Source organism: Rhipicephalus microplus, chromosome 4 (assembly GCF_043290135.1).
Source record: "Rhipicephalus microplus isolate Deutch F79 chromosome 4, USDA_Rmic, whole genome shotgun sequence".
Classification (NCBI taxonomy): Eukaryota; Metazoa; Arthropoda; class Arachnida; order Ixodida; family Ixodidae; genus Rhipicephalus; species Rhipicephalus microplus.
Genome location: NC_134703.1, coordinates 154,716,558 through 154,735,760, shown reverse-complemented (window position 1 = coordinate 154,735,760; position 19,203 = coordinate 154,716,558).

Sequence of the window (19,203 nt, the reverse complement as noted above, 5' to 3'; positions counted from 1 at the left end):
GTGAACTAGTATATACCATGAACTCGAAGTGGTTAATGGTGGGAAGTAGACACGAAGCAAAAGCCGAATTCTCCTGTCTCTCATTCCCCATTAGCAGCCATTGGCATGTACATTGAAGAATATCTGACAAGAAAGGTTGCTACGTTATACTCGCTGGGCGTATCTTCCTTGGTTTTAGAAGGTTTAGCGAGCGTTGGACCGCAGTGACATGAATACAGTGAACTAGTATATACCAGGAACTCGAGGTGGTTAAAGGTGGAACGTAGACACGAAGCGTAAGCCGTAAAAAAGTGTGCGTGTGCCACCTCTCGTTCAGCCCTCGAAATGTCCGCTGGATGGCGGTGCTTCTATATGCAGAATATATGACGAAAATATGAGATGGTGGTACTTGAAGTGTTGACTAGATGGACGAACGGACACACAGACAGATGCAAGGACGGACGCACGGATGGCTGCGCGAATAGATGGACACATGGACGGACGTAGGGGCGGACGCACGGATGGACGTATGGACGCACGAACAGACGCACGTACGGCAGGGCGGATGGACGCACGGATGGTCACACAGACGGACGCATAGATGAACAGAAGCAAGACCAAATGGATGGACGGATGCTTCGCCCCACTCTCCAACATTCACCCCATGAATATGCTGCCATTTGTTTTGTTTTGATCATAAATGAACAAACAAAACATGCAGAAATACTTTTCTGTGTACACGAGTTTCGTTTCTTGCGAACGATGAAACTAGTCGAAAAAGGTAAAAGAACATTCAATCCGTTAGTTTATACATACCAGTCCTATTGCCGGAACTCTTTCAAGGTCTTCGTATACATGAATAGATGTGATAATATTGGTATCCGCGATTATACTGTAAGACCATCTGCGTAAATCTGTAACAAAAATAATGATTTTGCATTGTTCTGCTCTATGCGCATAAAGATGAGTTAACCTATGGTAACATGCTTTTGCAGACAATAGAAATTAGAAGGGCTGAAAAATAAAAGAAACTACAACTGGTGCAATAAAAGTTGATATTCTTTGAACACTTCTGTATATATATGCGCTTATACGTTCGTGAAATAATTGTGTGCTCTACTTTTAAAACACTTGAAACTATGCGCTTACAATGTTTTTTTCAAGTGATTCATCACAATTAACTGTACTATGTGCGAACGCCTCTTGTATGTCATATATATGTAAACTTTTTCGAACGTTAAACCCCGCACATCAATTATATATAAACGTGAGTTCCTCTGATAGCGGTCATTTGTACAAAATAACGAACTCGAAATTTAAAAACAATTAAACCACTCAACGTTGCGCTCACTTCTTATATGTAACTAATCTATGCTTTATAGTTGGTGCGCCACTAATATGCCCAGATGCTGAATTGCTCGAACATGACACCCCGGCCCATTGGCCACTGCGCTGCAATTGTGAGCCTGGTGGTCACACTGCTCTTTACCTGAGATGCTTTAATGGTCTATTGCCTCAAGAATAGAGTGACGTAGTCACTATACGCCGTAAAGAAGCCCATCAAAGTTTGTGTGAAAAGCCAATGATGGTCAATAAATTCGATTCAGATAAAGCCCAATATCGAATAAAACCGACAGTTTTATAATGACGTTGAAGAAGGATTCAATACAGCTACGGCCAGGCTCACATCGACTGGGATCTCGTATAACTGATTCCATCGTGCGAATTTCGTTGTTTGCACCCGGCCAAAGTCAAGGAGAAAAATTACGCATATGGGTCAGTATGATGTTACTAATTATATTGAAAGTACAGTCACCAATTATTTACTGTATCAGTCTAAATATAGCTCCTAAAATATTTATTCAAAATATTTCTTTGTAAGTTTTCATGTTTTGCGCTCCTCTTTAGGGCGAAGAGATCGTTTTGAGATGGCCGCCACATGGGGATATATGAACTGCTGACCTTGCTGGCTCATGCTATCATTTGTCCATTTTTGAAACACTGCCCGAAGAAATTGAGGTTTGGTCGAAATTGTGATCTAGTTGATCATTTCTACTAACAGAATACTGATTGCAATAGAACATGTAGTTTTCATGATAGCGAGACGAAGGGGAACGTGTGCTCAGATTTTGGGGGAATTGTGAGGACAGGGAATGGAGATGTAGCTTTGAAACACTCGCATCTTGGCAGGGGGGCTCGGCCATTAACGCAGAATCCTCTCTATTGTTTTTAGAGAGAATTTGGTACGTAAGCTATTTATTTATGACAGAATTGGTCTGTTTTGAAGGAGGTACTCAGTCAGAATCTGTTTTACATGTGGAACATCTATTGGCCTTTCTACGGTGAAGAATAGCTCAACGCAGCTGCTTGTCACTGCAAAAGTATTAAAACCAGAAGAGCCTCGTCTGTGCTGCTGACAAGCTTGCTTGATGAGAATCGGGAAATAGATAGGTACCTTCAAGACGATAGTAGGGAACACACAATTAATTTACACGGATGAAGATTGCGATTGATGCAGATCTCCACCTCCGGAGGGGCAGGCGTCTAGTGTCAAACGTATCGTAACGGTTCACCTAGTGTTTCGTATAGAACATATGTACACATACGCGAATAAGCTCAGACAGCGCTTTTGCATGCCTGTAGTTTTCATGACTACTGCTGTTTATGCTGTGCCAGACACAGAAAACAGGTTGCCATAATAAGTTCTGCGCAATTCGCTGCGAGTTTTCAGCATATGTCGTGCTGGTTCAACGAAAAAAAAATGTCGCTATGCTGCTCAGAATGAGCAAAACGCTGCTGTTTTTTGGGGTTACGCTCCTCTTAGTCTGACCTTGTCCTGTGTCAGGCGTACCCAGCAGTATCTCCTGAACAGTACTATAGATGGCTCTGTGTCATCACCACTGCTCGTCTCATTTACTAGATGACGTCGGTTCAATAGTAGCGCATGCAATTAGGCGGGCTTGCGCAAAGACGGACCGATACAAGGACGGACGGACGGACAAACTCACGACGGACGGAAGCATGGCCAGGAGGACGGAGGTATGGACGGACGCCCAAACAAAAGCATGAACACACGCATTGACGCATTGACGGATGCACGGATGAATGCACGAAGGGACAAACAAACGCACGGATGAACGCACGGACGAATGAACGTGGACGCTTTGGTTCACTCATCATCATTCACTCCATGGATATGCTGTGATATTTTATTTCTCATGTAAGCGACGCAGTTAAAGGATTCTAGTGATGTGTATGCGTCTTTTTTCAGCCATTTGACATACAGTGAGTGCTCACAAGGTCAACGCTAAGCAACATTGGTGCTTTTAATCATGTGACACCGCACATTTAGTTGGAGAATCATGGCCACAGAGTCTATTAGTGCTGAAGTATGTCATTTTAATTTTTTTCTGCCTTCTAAAGTCTATAACGAAGGCCAGAGAGAGCTGTAGACCAATTCCGTACTTGGCATATAAAGGAGAGCGCATCCAGGTGTAGCGATGTGACGTACTTTGAATATATTCTTACGACATTCATTGCTGAATTCTGCTAGCGCAGATGGGCCAGGCCTGATTGCTAGAAACAACTCTAGAATTGCTGTAGTTTCACTGTTTTAGAAAGCATCTGTACTCAGCAGGCGCATAAGCAAAAGTGGCTCAAGAAATGGCTCTTGGAATACAAGGACTGCTTTTAGTCATCATGAAGGTGTCAACAGACCCCAGTCGCAAAGCATCACATTACAAGAGAGCGAAATCCAACATTGGCTTTGAAAACCATTGCGAACCATTTATTGTGCTTAGAGTGTGAGCACATGAGTTGTACTTACCATCTACTTGGTTCAAATTGTGCGCAGCCAGCGTTCGGTCGTTGAAAACTCCCTGTAGTAAAGAACAAGAAACGTTCAAACAGGCTTGTAGAGGAGGGAGAATAAACTTTATTATAAGAAACCAGCAGATTTAGGTGGCCGGGCCTAGGTCTCCCATGAGGAGACGTCAAGGGTTTGCCTCGACGCCGCCTTACGGGCGTGCTGGCTTGCCGACCAAACCAGGCTTGTAGAGAAAAAGTTCAAATGTGATCACGGCATTTTTTGTAAAAGCGTGCTACCGGTAATCAGTGTTATAGTCGTTCACTTAATGACATGAAGTCTTCATTTGCGACTTAAACACTTCTCACCAATGTTAGGTCCGTTCCGCGCGAAAGACACGTCTCTATGTGATGTGACATGTAAACAGTTCAAGACCTTACTTATTGTGAAGGTCAAGTATACGGAAGGAAGGAAGTATGAAGAACAAGAGAGAAGGCAGAGAGGTTAACCAGGCACAAGACTGGTTTGCTGCCCTATGTTGGGGGAAGCGAAAGGCGAATATAGAAATGACAGAGAGAGCGGGAAAAGAAGGGAAAGATAGATGAAAATCGTCAGTACATGAGATGACGTGTACGTAGCTATCGTGCTATGCAGACGAAGGAATCGACGTAGGCCCGTATTCTTCAGAAATTGCCAGCAGGCTTCGACTACCTCATGAGCCGACGAAAGACGAGAATGGTGCTCGAGCAGCTTCTGCACAGACAGTGGCCGATCGTCCAATTGTCGCAAGGCATGAAATGTTTTCCTATCTCAGAGGGAAATCAGGGCGAACGGCATAGCAGATGACTTATATTTTTTTTAGTGTTGCAGACTTCAGATTCTGCACGGCCTGTCATTCCAATGAGAGTTGTGTATGCTTCAGCGAAGGTAACACCCAACCAATCCCGACAAACAAGCGAAGCTTCACATCGACAAAGTCCTGATGGAGGTCAAAGTTTCCGTTGGGAGTTTGTGTAGTGGTGTAGTGCAAATCTTATGCTTCGGGTGTTTCACTCCACCAGACATGAACTACGTTTAAGGTGACAAAGCTGCTTGTGACGTCTGTCCTTGAGAAAGGTATCGAAAAGGTGTGCTCTTCTTGGGTAGATCCCATAATGACCAGAAAACCACTGAAAATGGTTCACATGGCCTGTTTCTGTGATGTGGGGATGAAGCTTGACAATTTCGTGCATGAGCTGTTCGCGACCTTGTTGACTAACTAACTGCATTCGCTGTAAACTACATGCCACGATTTCAATGGAAAAAGATCGTTGCATTCGCTCCAACCACTCTGTTCGCAACCGCCGCTAATGGCGGTTTCGTTTCACATGGACCGTGAACGGTCCGCGATTTTCGCTTTGCGACTGGAGCGGCGAGAAATGTTTCTTGCCGCCATGCATTGTGGCAGACACTGTGGAATTTTTCAAATATTATGTAACAATCTGTGCGCTATGATATTAAGTTTCCATAAACGTAACGAAGAGCACATGGGTTTCGTCATTTAGGTACACGTTCCAATCTAAACTATTTTAAAATGCATAGCCTCGGCCAACATTAAAAAACATGTCGACGCTATTTCAACTGCTTGGCCGGCCCGGTCCTATTTCGACAGGTCTCGACCAAAAATTCTTTCTGCCGCTGTGACCAAAGCGAAAATTTCTAACATGTTGGAAGCTCGCCACAGACCGCTGTGGCGGGAGGGAACTGGCCTTTTTTTCGCTGCGAGCGAATGCGCAGACTGAAAGTCCCTGCTTTTTGTGTCACGTGAATTACCTTAAGGGTGGTTACGAGTCAGAAAACATCACCCATTCACTCGCTCTCTGGGATTCATTGTGATATTGTGCACCACGCAGCGCCGCAAGTTCTTCTTTCGTAGACGTAGTGACACGTGACGGCTTGATTCGCAAAGTTATTTCTCGAGCTGGCATCCCCAACGCAACGCCATAACTATACATTTGCGGTCAAACCATTAGTGTGAATTTGCATGTGGTCACTGTGAATTTAGTGCAAAAGGAGCCGACTCAATCGTTTAAGTGCAGGCGAAAGCAAATTTCATTTGTTCTACAGTCCTGCAATTGTATAACGTACTTGTTGAACGGTCACGAACCACGGAGCATGAATCGGCTTCTCCGCAAGTGCATAACCTGACAAATAATGAAGTTCTATATTTTTTGTTGCTTACTTAGAGCCGCGCCGCGGTAGTCTAGTGGCTAAGTTACGTGGCTGCTGACCCACAAATCACGGGATTGAATCCCGGCTGCGGCGGCTGCATTTCCGGTTGAGGCTGAAATGATGTAGGCCCGTGTGCTGAGATTTGAGTGCACGTTAAAGAGCCCCAGGTGGTAAAGGTTTCCGGAGCCTTCCACAACAGCGTCTGTGATAATCATATCGTGGCTTTGGGACGTTAAACCCCACATATCAATCATTAATTTCTTACATAAAAAGCTGCGTGTTATATGGCATTACTGCTTTTTTTGTGGAATGTCTCCTTATCTGCTCTAATGACTTTCTCAAGAAGCATGAGAGAACAAAATTTTGTAATGGAGCAAAAAAATTACAAAAATTTGGGAGTAGAATGTGTCGGTTTGTATGTACTACATAAGCTGAGCGGGCTCCGATACTAACCACTTGTCAACTAAAAACAAAAAGCCCGTCACCGTGTCAGACCATGTGCTGCACAAAAATTGGCAGATGCTACTGCGACAGAAAAATCAGAAACGTGCTCTAGAGTCGAGGATGCCGCAATTAATAAAAATAGCAAAAAAATTAGAGGACACTGGCCAAACCACAGTGTTGATACTTTCTTCTGTATGACACATGGCGAACCTCAATGACTTGGCTGTGTAAAAAAGGCATTGAATGGGAATCTATCTATCTATCTATCTATCTATCTATCTATCTATCTATCTATCTATCTATCTATCTATCTATCTATCTATCTATCTATCTATCTATCTATCTATCTATCTATCTATCTATCTATCTATCTATCTATCTATCTATCTATCTATCTATCTATCTATCTATCTATCTATCTATCTATCTATCTATCTATCTATCTATCTATCTATCTATCTATCTATCTATCTATCTATCTATCTATCTATCTATCTATCTATCTATCTATCTATCTATCTATCTATCTATCTATCTATCTGTCTGTCTGTCTATCTATCTATCTATCTATCTATCTATCTATCTATCTATCTATCTATCTATCTATCTATCTATCTATCTATCTATCTATCTATCTATCTATCTATCTATCTCTAGTGGAAATGGAGAGCAGCATTCCCTTTTGGGCCTCGTTTCAAAAGTGGTGAGTGTGCGGCCCTAGGCGGGTCAAGCACCAGTAAAATGACCACAGTGGTTTCGCTGCCAAGCTTTTTTTCATCTGGTGCGAGCCACCTGTCGGTCTTTCCTGCACGGAGACACATGCCCCATCATACCCAGAAAAGGCCTCCTCCTAGCATAACGCTAGCATATGTTACGGCACTTCGCCGATTCATATTGGCCGCTAGTGGAAGCCCCCCTTTCCCGTTGGCTTGCTCTCGGCCAGTGCTCGCCAGTCGGGCCGATGATCAAAGACCTGCACGCGAGGTAGACGTGCTGCTTCAGAAGGCTGCTTTAGCACGTGCTTTAGAACTGGTGCTTCGTTGCTACCCTTTGTTTGATATCCATTGCACCCTCCGGCAAGCGTACTCTCAGCTGGTCTTGCGGAGTTTCCTGCCGGCCCGCAAGCACGTGATTGTCACACTGTGCTGCATACTGGATTAATAAGCCCGTGCTTGATGGTAACCTGCCTCGTGTATCATCTCCACGCCATGTCGGAGAACCGAAAAATCTCGCTATAGCGTCTTCAAGAGCTACAGTAGTAAGGAACGTCACGTCCCATCCCGGCCGCTCCATGAGGTAAGCTGCTATAGTTTATTAGTATACCTATATTCTACCAAATATCTATGTGTGCATACTCTCGGGATTGCCTCCTTAACGTAGAGTCGACAAAGATTAGTATGAGAGGGTAAGGAAGTTTGAACAATATGTCTTGCGGTTCATGACAGTATAAATAGAAAATCGCGCCGCGTAAGAGTTCAAAACCTTTCATTCAGACGCTTGTTGTGCATACCCTTGTACCACCGGCCGGGGTATGCGGGTGAGTGCCACAGGTGGTTGGCAGTTTATATCAATCCACTGACAGCGAGAACATATGCTGGCAATTTTAATGCAAGAGGGCTAAGGAAAACTATCACTGTCAGCGTTCATCCGACGAATACAACGAATAAATATCAGGGTTTCAGCAGCAATCGAACCCAAATATTCAGCGAGGGTCTAGTGTTCTAACCCAGAGCAACACCCCCGCTTGGTACTGCTTCGACAAAAGACTTGATTGATTGATATGTGGGGTTTAACGTCCCAAAACCACTATATGATTATGAGAGACGCCGTAGTGGGGGGCTCCGGAAATTTAGACCACCTGGGGTTCTTTAACGTGCACCCAAATCTGAGCACACGGGCCTACAACATCTCCGCCTCCATCGGAAATGCAGCCGCCGCAGCCGGGATACGAACCCGCGCCCTGCGGGTCAGCAGCCGAGTACCTTAGCCACTAGACCACCGCGGCGGGGTGTTCGACAAAAGACTGTATGTAGATTTAACGTTAATAAACGTTGATTGTGACTGCAGTGCTGACTATCTAATTCTATAAACATTACTTGTAGTTAACGGCATCCACTCATGTTGGCCTATAGGATGCTAAGAAGGCCTGTTATTTTCTTAAGCGAAAATGCCACATAGGCGCTTTTCACTTCTGGTGCTCGAAATATTCATGTTGTTGTTTGTGACGTTATGCAGTTGTGAGGCACTGGCTATACAAACATTTATGACTGTGTGTCATTGCTTAAAACATTTGCACCTATTGTCACATAAATCGTTCGGCGAGAGCTTGAAAAGGCAAGTCCACCCTCACTTAGCCCACCTACCATTGGCCATACCACTGTGCAAGCATCTCCCATGGTCTCAGCTCTTAAGGCTGTCTTCCAGAGGAATTACGAACATCAGGTTGCCTGCCACCTGCTTCGCACTTCCACTCGACTGCCCGCCAACGCCAATATATGCATCCCGAAATGACCAGCGTTTTCCTCCTAGATCCCGATCTCCCATGGAATGGTGAACGACAACAAACACATCTACTTCCACTGCCACCGTGTTGGTTATGTCTCCGGCCACTGCCGCACCAGTTTGACGCCGTCAGTTTCTGTCGCCTCTTTGCCCATACACTGAACGTCGGTGGCATTCGCAAGCTGCACGTACCCTGCTACTTATGCACCTAACAGCAGCCGTACTGCTCCCTCACCGTCATCTCAACGCCGTCGTTTTCCATTACCTCTACCACGCCACTAATCCCCGCCGGCCAGCTACGCCTCGTCCCGGATGGAAGAATAGATCGTGCAGCTCGTGGAGGCAGTTCTGAATCGTTTTCATATTACCCAAATTCTTCATTGACGCTCCATACGAGCAGGAATTTAATTGATGTGCATGAGGATGGTATTTGTTTGCCAGTGTTTGTTGATACGGGCGCTCAGTTGCTCATAATCAGTGTTCACCTGAAGTATACATAATCATTGCTTTCGCCTGCAACTAAAGACATAATCGTCCCCGATGATGGACCTTTGGCAGTCACTGCAATGTTTACTGCTCGAGTAATCCTTGCCAGCTGCCACACCTTTGGTATACTTACTGTGCTCAGCATTTGCCCCATGATGTGATTTTTGAGATGGACTTTTTAACAATTCATTTTTCCCTCATCAAGTGTTCCGCACGTATGCTTTGTATGGTGATTCTTTTTCAACGTGATACTTGCCCTAACTCTATAACAGACTCTATACCACAGATTTCATTCGCATGCCACCTGAAGCTTCTATTTGCTATGAATTGGCAGCAACTTTGCCCATGCTTGACGGTGACTACGTCATCACACGTAATCCTGATGTCCTTGGGGCGTGCGGCATCACTGTGCCACACTGCGTCGTAACTATAGCCGCCAACCGGATATATCTGCTCATTATAAAATTAAGCTTCATGAGGCAAATGCTGCCACAACACATCTTGTTTGCCACCCGCAGCAGAGATAACTTCAGATAAGATTACCACGTCACCATTTTTACAGTGGATGCGTGCTCAGATCTTTCTTGTCACACGCCGGATAGCACTTGCTCGGACATCAACTTAACTAGAATAAACTCAGTTTGAAAGCTCTGCCAGAGAGGTGGGTCAGTCACGTGGCGGTTGCGAGACCTAGTGCCACTGCAGAGCGATTTTGCTTTCGCGACCCAGGGCGCGCGCGTTGTGATCAGCGGCGGCGACGTGCAAGTGGCTACCGCGAATGGTGCACTGTATTCTCATCTTGTTTCTCGGACTGTTTTGGCACTGCGCAGTTTCTTGTTTGGAAATGCGTTTGGCATATATGAGGCGTAGCGAGGAGGAGCATATTTTATACAGTGAGGTACGCCGACTAGCTTTGCGCCAGGCTCCAACAGCGGTACCGCAATGAGGACTCCGCTTCACGCAACTTGCTTGTTCATCTGTTTCTTTATTCATTATTTATTTTCTGTGTAAATATGACTACGCAGTGGCGTGGGGCGACATAAAAGCTGCTATAGGCAGCTTGAGAACCTCATATATGTAGCCCCTGATCTTTTTTGCCCTGCGGTGATGGGCTAGCAGACGAACGTCCTTAAGCAAATTTTCTGTCATTGTACGTTACCCGTGACGTCATGTTGTAGTGCGGAAAATCATAATTTCAATTAATATTATCATTATTATGTTATTATATTATTATGCAGTGGTTAGCGGATACGGCAGTGGTGACGTCATTGAGTATTTATACATTGTGTGATAACAGTTACACAACAGTTACAAACAAAACTAGCAGGACTGAACCTTCGCCTTAGGGAGTAGACCACAATAGCGTAACTGGGCCCTGTGCGAATCACCTTCGCAATTACTAATCCAGCTTCGGTTTTGGTGCAGGCCTCAACTATGCCGCGAGGGAAGATGGACTGTGAGTGCAACTCTGGCCGTTTCAAACTATCGTAGAATGTCCACTGCAAGTACAACTGCGAAGTGCCTACTCTGTGAATCAGTGAAGGGGCTTTGACGCGTACGTAAAACAACAGGCGAACATGAGTTTGAACGCTCTGTAATGACTGGACCTTTGTAACACCCACTCGTTGAGTTTGTGACAGTTGACACGTTTAGACGCCTGGCACGATTCCATGCTTCTACTACTTAATATTGCGTGAATGGAAGATAACCAATCTGAAGCTTTCTGAAAAGGTTGAGAATGCGAAAAAGGAGGTGAACTTGATGTATCATTTTGCACTCTGCTCTCGATTGATAACCGTCGCGAAGACTTATATGCTGAACAGTGTGAAGCATGGGTACTGTTTCGTCAAGAAAGTTATTTTGTAACTAGTTAGAAACATGAACATTGTTTTCGTAGAGCAGTATTGTATTCCAGTGTGTCAACTTGTTCGAGGTTCTTACAGATGTTTCGGGCAGTGTTTTGTTTAAGCAAGAATACAGTAGGTAAAATGGTTGTTGTCATAAATTTCTTACACTCAAAACGTTCATTTACGCCGAATTTTCTGTACTTGGATAAAAAACCGAATGCAGAATGCGGAAGTATAAGCATGACATCGATTCTTAGCTAACTTGAAATGAGTAACACATCCGGGAAAATCTATACAAGAGACCTTGTGTGTATTCACATAAGCAGCATACAAATGCCATGCTCAGGTTCGATAACAGTACAATTAGAAAGCTGGCGTGAGGAACAGCACAGCGAAACACCGCGGTACACCGCCGTAACAGACAGTAAGCCGAAAGTAGCACAAATTTAGATTGCAGCGCCGCATGTTCTTGCGAGCACCACTCGGCCCAGCCTCCTTCGCTGACAATGATAGAAAGCTACCAAACTGAGTTTATTCTAGTACCGTTGCCCCGACATGGCATTATGGTCTGTGGTCACCCGGGACCTCAATTCATCTGCCGCCATGAGCAATCATTTGATGTCCTACCGCGACATCGTTGACGTCGATAGCGAACCACTTTGCCAGACTTCTCTGGTGAACCATTGCATGAACAGAGGTAATTCTGTTTACATTCACCGCTGACTGTAGGAGGTGTCTGCATAAGAGCGCAAGATTATTCAAGAATCAATTAACAATATGCTCGCTTCACAAAACCCTTTAGTGTCGCCCGTCATCCTTGCTAAAAAGAAAAAGACTACACCTGGCGTTTCATCAATTGCTGTCATCTCAACCGCAGTAGAAAAAGGACGTGTACCCTTTGGATTGCATGGATGACCCTCTTGATTGCCTACAGGGGTACGAGATACATTCCATCTATGGATTTTCACTCTGATTAGAGGCAGAATTCTAGATACAAAGAACACCAAGAAAAGACTGCGTTCATCCATCAGGATGGTCCATGATGTACTCTCTCCTGCAAGGGTTCAAGTGTTCAGTATGCCTGTGTAACCAAGATGACGTTCTCGTACTATCGCCGTCATTTCGGAGCCACCTTGAGTACCTATCGGTTATCGTCGGTGTCTTCCTCCCCTCTGGCCTCCAACTGGCTTCGCCGAAGTGCCACTTCAACCACAAACAAGTTACAGTGTTTGGGCACTTCTTCAAGGATTCAGGTGACCAGCCAAACCGGGAGAAAATAGATGTGGTCACGAGTTTTGCTGTACCTCAGACGGTCAAGCACGTCTGGTGTGTCATAGCACTATGTTCCTACTTTAAACGCTTCGTGAAATAGATTTCAGCCATCGGTAGACTATATACTGACATTCTGAGAATAGGCGTGCTATTTACCCTGGGTTCCATCATGCGGCCGGGCTTTCCTATCTCATCACAACTTTGACGACGTCCACCTTCACCCATCAGCTATGAAAGGGGGCCACATCAATGCTAGGGGTTCGGAACCGTCCTGTCCCAACTGAATTGGTGTAAGAGCCGCGTTATCGCTTACGTTAGCAGCATTAGTGTCTTGCTATAGTGTGGAAAATTCTCCAAGTTACATTATTGGGGGCAAAGCTCATTAAGGTGTGGGTCGTGCATCTCATGTACGTAGTATCCAACTCTCCTTTTATTCCTTTGAATGTCTGCTGAATGGCGGTACTTGATTACGATGAATAAACGATGAAAAGGTGCAAGATGGCGGTACATGGGGTGCTCACTAGGTGGACGGACAGACAGACGGACATGTAGACTGACAGACAGACATACAGGTGAAAAATGATGGAGAGACAGACATATGGACGTACGGACGAATTTAAGGAAGTACAGACACATACAGACAGACAGAGATGCACGGATAGACAGAGAGACAGACGGAATGATGGATGGATGGACGAACAGGCAGACAGACAGACAGACAGACAGACAGACAGACAGGCGGATGGATGAATGGACGGATGAATGGACGGATGAATGGATGGATGGACGGATAGTCAGATGGACATACAGGCAGACGGAAGAACGAATGGACAGAAAGACGGACAGACAGACAGGCGGATGGACGGATGGATGGACGGACGGAAAGACAGAGAGACGGAAGGACGGAAAGACAGACAGACAGACAGACATACGACGATTCACGGTTTGTCGATAAAACCCTTCGAAGCTTCGCGCCACTCATTATCGTTCACTCTGTGAATATGCTGTGATTTTTAATGTGGTACGCACATCTCTGTAATCACAAACCACGATGGGCTATGCTGACTTTTATCAGTAAAGGTGGCGGGCGCATAATATCCCTGGATGGCTGAACGGGAGGATGTAAGCTGGGTACCAGCGTCACTGGCTTGTGTTTCCGGCACTCGAACTCCTATTTTCTGCGGGATCACAGCTTAACCTTCACCTGTTCCTGGACACGTCTTTAGACCTAGACAGAGAACTGCTAGAAACACCCAGGGAGCGCTATCTGCTTCGCTAGCAAGCGCGCCACCCTACGGCTCCGCAGCACAGGCCTCGGCCGAGTCAGTTACTGCTTCCGTTGGACGCTGACCATCTCTAGGACCTGCGATGCCCAGGGTAATGAACCTCGATCTTATTAAAATCTGTCACAACGCCAGCCTGTGTCTTGCAGCGTATCAAGCAAACGCAAACTTTGATCAAGTCAGCCTCATGGACTCGGATATCTATGAAAATGCCCTCACAATGCCTCCTCGCCTCATTGAGTGCATCAATACATAACGCTGTGAGTTCTGAAAGCGACCAATGCTTTGCACTCGTGATACCTGCGTTTACCACATATGATAATTTGTTTGTTTTTGTGTATATCGTAAATTTTGGGGCGAAGCGCCTTATAACGGCACCCGTACGCCCCTCCTAGTCATAGTAGTAGTCGTAGTGTGCAAGCAGTCTTACATTTTGACCGCCAAGATGGTGCCGGTGAGAGATTTCTTCTGTGCGTTGTTGAACAATAAAAATTCGCAGCGTGCGCGTTAACTAAAAGCCGAATTCTCCTGTCTCTCATTCCCCCTTAGCAGCCATTGGCATGTACATTGAGTACTATCTGACAAGAAAGGGTTGCTACGTTATACTCGCTGGGCATAACCTCTTTGGTTTTAGAAAGGTTTAGCGAGCGTGGGGCTGCAGTGCCATGAATACAGTGAACTATTATATACCATGAACTCGAAGTAGTTAAAGGTGGGAAGTACAGACGAAGCGCAAGCCGTAAGAAAGTGTGCGTGTGCCACCTCTCGTTTAGTCCATGGAACGTCTGCTGGATGGCGGTGCAGATGCGGATATATGATGAAAAGATGCGAGATGGTGGTACTTGGAGCGTTGAATAGATGGAAGAACGGACACAGAGACAGATTCATGGACGGACTCATGGACGGCTGCACCAACGGATGGACGCATGGACGGAAGCAGGGGCGGATGCATGGACGAACGCAGGGACAGACGCCCAGATGGACGTGCGGACGCACGAACAGACGCACGCACAGACGGACGAATGGATGGATGGTCAGTCACACAGATGGACGCATGGCCGGACGGAAGTAAGAATGAATGGACGGACGGATGCTTCGCTTCACCCTCCATCATTCACTTCCTGGATATGCTGCCATTTGTTTAAATAATGTGTATTTTTTATCGTGTGCAATGAATAGATTGTGTATACCAATTTGGCCTCGTCCCTTCTTTCATGTCATCTGTTGTCTGGAGATTCCTGACCAAATAAGTGACGAGCCTACCAAGATTCCTTTTTTATTTCCATTCAGACGTATTTCTGTTCGGCAAGGCAGATGCACCATGGTAAGGTTTAAGAGTTCGGAGTAAAACTTGGGTTGTCAAGCTAAGAAGCTTTAAGCTTCTATTAGCATGGAGAAGAAATTGGCCCGAATCTGCATGTTACACTCCAAATGTCGTCGAAAGACTATAGTATTACGTCTGGAGAGAGTGAACGAAACGTTTAGTTGATGTTCTGTGCAAGAAATGGTATTCTAGAGAAATGGTATTCTGGTACAAGAATCGTATTCTGGAGGCACTGCGTTAAAGCACCTCGAGCGTGTAGTGGAGGCGAACTAGCACATCAAGGCACGTTAAACGCGAGCGCCATCTGGCAGTTATCTTCATAAACGAATGCGTGCGCCCCCACGAAGAAAGATGCACGCCAGTCTCGGAGGTGATAACGTGTAGAACGCAAATCGACGGGCAGGTGCTACGACCGTGTCGTCGTAGCAAAGCGTTGGAAACACTTACCCTTTTGAGCATCGCGTTGCACTGTCGGCGCAGCGCGATGAACGCTACAGTCCTGTGAGTTATTTGCGTGTGCCTCTTCTAGTATGAAGGCAGACATACAAAACATTGACGTGTTGTTATGGCATTTCAGATATGCGCAATAAATGCTTTTAGGGGCGAAGCTCCTTATAGCGGCACCCGTTCGTCCTGCGTCCCGTCGTAGTATGTAACCAGTCTTACGCTTTGACCTGCAAACATTTCGACCTCCAAGGTGGTGCCGGTGAGAGATTCCTTCTGTGCGTTGTTGAAAAACAAAAAATAGTGCTCAATGTACATGCCAATAGCTGATAATGAGGTATGAGAGACAGGAGTATTCGGCTTTTAGTTAACGTGCACGCTGCGATCCCCGTTAGCAGCCATTGCATGTACATTAAGCACTATCTGAAGGGAAAGGGTTGCTACGTTATACCCGCTGGGTGTAACCACCTTAGTTTTAGATTGGTTTAGCGAGCGTTGAGCCGCAGTGCATTGAATACAATGAACTAGTATATACCATGAATGAACTCGAGGTAGTTAAAGGTGGGAAGTAGGTACGAAGTGCAAGCCGTAAGAATGTAAAAGCCGAATTCTCCTGTCTCTCATTTCCCATGCAGCCATTGGCTTGTACATAGAGCTCTATCTGCCAGGAAAAGGTTGTTACGTTATACTCGCTGGGCGTAACCTCCTTGGTTTTAGAAAGGTTTAGCGAGTGTTGGGCCGCAGTGCCATGAATACAGTGAACTAAACAGTATATACCATGAACTCGAGGTGGTTAAAGGTGGGAAGTAGACCCGAAGCGCGAGCTGTTAGAAAGTGTGCGTGTTCCACCTCTCGTTTAGTCCTCGGAATGTCCGCTGGATGGCGGTGTTTCGATATGGGGAATATATGATGAAAATATGCGAGATGGCGGCACTTGGAGTGTTGAATAGATGGACGAACGGACACAAAGACAGATGCATGAATGGACGCATGAACGGACGCAGGGGCGGATGCATGGACGAACGCAGGAACGGACGCACGCGCGGATGGACGGACGGACGCATAAACGGTCGCACAGACGAAAGGAAGCAAGAACGAATGGACGGACGAATGCTCCGCCCCACTCTCCATCATTCACTCCGTGGATATGCCGCCAATTTTGTAATTGACAATCGCACAACTATGAATGCTAAACCTTGAGCAATATTGGTGGGCGTTGTGAATGGGGTTGGCCGTTTAGTGCCATTTGAGGTATCAATAAGGGCGAACAAACAGATAGCCCCGCCACGGTGGTCTAGTGGCTAAGGCACTCGGCTGCTGACCCGCAGGTCGCGGGATCAAATCCCGGCTGCGGCGGCTGCATTTCCGATGGAGGCGGAAATGTTGTAGGCCCGTGTGCTCAGATTTGGGTGCACGTTAAAGAAATCACGGTGGTCGAAATTTCCGGAGCCCTCCACTACGGCGTCTCACATAATCATATGGTGGTTTTGGGACGTTAAACCCCACATATCTATTTAACAAGCAGATACATGTACAGACAGACAGACTCAAATTTTTCCGTTGAAGCTTAAATTTTTCTGTCATCTTTAAAAGTTGGAGGGTGCAGCGGATGGAGGCACACGAGGAGGAGGAACGTGAAATAAGGTGAATTGAGCTCGAGAAAGAGTTTGCTTTGCAGAAGCAGGTGACTTTGAAGACAAATAGTGAAACGAGCACAGATAAAAGAGTCGTCACAGCAGAAACAAAACCTCCTCGATCGAAGCGAGTCTGTCCCAGAGAATTCATGACGTCTTGTCACTACAGAAAAGACGGTCGCTATGCATACTTGCATTGCTCTGGCCACATGTCCTTAAGTGAAGTTTGGGAGAAAAACTGTAGTTAACAAACACTACAGATGCTAACACGGGCACAGGAATTCTAAGAGTGGGTTTACTGTGTGAATTCGGAGGGCATAGTATTCAGAGCTACAACTCGGGAGAAGGGTAGAATAAAGAATTTGATAGCCGTGTAAAAAGACTGTTGAGTAGCAATAAACCAAAAGTGGACTTAGGTGTGGCAAGAAGATACCGTATTAAAGTTTTCCTTGAATGACTTGCCAAAATGTGGGTAGAAAACCTCAAGAAACAATCGCGGTTTTGCCAGGCGACGCACAAATGGAAAGCAGCACTCCCTTGGAAAGAATACTGTTTTTTCGGAGGAACTCTTCTTTCTGGGTAGAAGCAGATGGAATATGCAATGGATAGTACTACGGAAGAGACTGAGGATGATTGGCTTGGCTGAGACTAACGGTGTTGCTCAAGAAAAGCTAAGCAGAAAGGCAGAAACCACTAAAAACACATTTAGAGATTCCCAATTATCCAGGGGAATTCGCAAACGCTGTGCCGGTGACCTCTATTTAGGATGCGTGCTCGAAGAGTTTTGTCAATGATGTTTTCGATAAATAGGAACAGAGGAGGAGGAATAAATGAGGAAGGACAGGGAGGTTAGCTAGTTCTCAGACCGGCTGGCTACCCTGTGATAGGAACAGAAATAAATGCAGCGTATGCGGTACGAGTTCATAATGGTGTGCTATAAAAACGGCGGGAATAAAGCCTTGTTAGGCCCGAAAGGCGTGATAGAGTGTACTTGAGCACACAAACTCAAATTGATCGGAATGCTAAAAAAATACAACATATTTATGGAGTAAAAAATGAGTGGGGCGAAGCTTCGGAGGGTTTTGTCGCTGAACCGTGAATTTTCCGTCCGCTTGCAGCGTCCATCCGTCCACCCATTCGTCCGTCTGTCCGTCTGTGCGTCCGTCCTTGCGTCCGTCCTTCCATCTAGTGAACAATACAAGTATTGCCATCTCAATATTTTATCATATATTTATCACATACATGTACCCCTATCGAGTGGACATTCTAAGAAATAAACGAGGAGTGGCTACCAGCAGCTACGCACGACCCACCGGTTAAAGAGCTTCACTCCTATAAAATCCGGCCCGCATCTTCCCAAGGGCGAAACTCGAGTAAATATGTCGCAAAGTTCTGAAGGTATTGCGTGAATGCAGCCTAATTGGGTATGGTTGTAAATGCCTAACTGCTTTTCGTCTTTCTTATTCCTATTGAATGAAAGAGAACCGCTGCCTTCAACGAGTGGTGGAACGCTGATGAGCGATCCAGTGTCCACGTATACTGGGTGGCCAGTGAATGATTGTGCTACTATATCAGTCAGGTTTTACGAGCAGACGCTGCCAAATAAACCTTGTGAGGTGAAAAAGGGGGTAGCAAACAGTTGGAACGAGATGCAAACGTGAGGCACGACACGCGTGGCGCGAGCTTGCGCAGTGGCGAGAGCATGCGCATGCGTAGTGGAATGGCGCGTGACGTCGTGTGACTAACAAATGCCCCATATAAAAAAAATGAATAAAATGAGCAGCCTGTGCACAGAGCAAACATATTCCGAGTTCGGTGAAAGTTATAGTGCGAGAGCAGAACGAGGACAAAGAGACAAGTAGGAAACGAGCGCTATATTTGAACGGCGCAGAGAACAACACACGAACTTCCGCATGTTTTCCGATTTTCTTGAGCCTGTGTGGTATCTGGTGTTTTTATGGAACAATGGCTA